The sequence below is a fragment of the Tenrec ecaudatus genome, chromosome 1 (genome assembly GCF_050624435.1).
Source record: "Tenrec ecaudatus isolate mTenEca1 chromosome 1, mTenEca1.hap1, whole genome shotgun sequence".
NCBI lineage: Eukaryota > Metazoa > Chordata > Mammalia > Afrosoricida > Tenrecidae > Tenrec > Tenrec ecaudatus.
This window is the reverse complement of record NC_134530.1, coordinates 217961801-217962850: the sequence shown is the minus strand read 5'-3', so window position 1 is coordinate 217962850 and position 1050 is coordinate 217961801. Positions and strand designations below refer to the sequence as shown.

The window sequence follows — 1050 nt, the reverse complement described above, 5'->3', positions numbered from 1 at the left end:
ATCACGAGGTGCCAAAGGGATCAGTTATCAGGCATCATCAGAACAAAAAATCTTATCATAGTGAATGATGGGGGAGTGCAGAGTGGAGACCCAAAGCCCATTTGTAGGCCACTGGAGATCCCCTTGCAGAGGGGTCTCGGGGAGGAGACGAGCCAGACAAGGTGCGATGTAGCAACAATGGAAAATACAACTTTCCTCTAGTTCCTAAATGCTCCTTCCCCCACCCCCCACTATCATGATCCCAATTCTACTTGCACATCTGTCTAGACCAGAGGATGTACACTAGTACAGATAGGAACCAGAAACACAGGGAATCCAGGGTGGATGATCCCTTCAGGACCAGTGGTGTGAGTGGCGATACTGGGAACATAGAGGGAGGGTGGGTTGGAAGGGGGAACTAATTACAAGGATCTGTGTGTGGTGCATGGGTTTGGATTACGGCAGGTCCAATCCCATGGGCGTTTAACAGTGTCCCATGCCAAAGCAAACTGTAGCCCCAAACCATTACCTGGCTTTACCCTGTGGGCTTCAGGCACTGAAGCGGCTGCACAGTGGAAAGGAAAAAAAAAAAAAAAAGAATCTACGTGTGACCTCCTCCCTGGGGACAGACAACAGAGAAGTGGGTGAAGGGAGGCGTCGGACAGGGCAAGATATGACAAAATAATAATTTATAAATTATCCAAGGATTCATGAAGGAGCGGGGAGCTGGGAGGGAGTGGAAAAATGAGGAGCTGATGCCAGGGGCTTAAGTGGAGAACAAATGTTTTGGGAATGATGAGGGCAATGAATGTACAAATGTGCTTTACACAATTGATGTATGTATGGATTGTGATAAGAGTTGTATGAGCCCCTAATAAAACGGTTAAATAAATACCAGTTGGGAAAAAAAAAGAAAATACATCCTGCCTGTCAGATATTTACATGACGATTCATAACAGTAGCAAAATTACAGTGATGAAGTAGCAACAACAATAATTTTATGGTTGGGGGGTCCCCACAACATGAGGAACTGTATGAAAGGGTCTTAGCATTAGGAAGGTTGAGAACCAC

General features: G+C 45.8%; 1 non-coding gene across 1 annotated transcript; it reads left to right on the top strand.

The window, feature by feature from the left end:
• Positions 1–422: 422 nt before the first annotated feature.
• Positions 423–554, top strand: LOC142437741 (small nucleolar RNA SNORA42/SNORA80 family). The gene has a single exon (XR_012782266.1). It is a non-coding gene; the product is annotated as a small nucleolar RNA SNORA42/SNORA80 family (small nucleolar RNA).
• The last annotated feature ends 496 nt before the right edge of the window (positions 555–1050 follow it).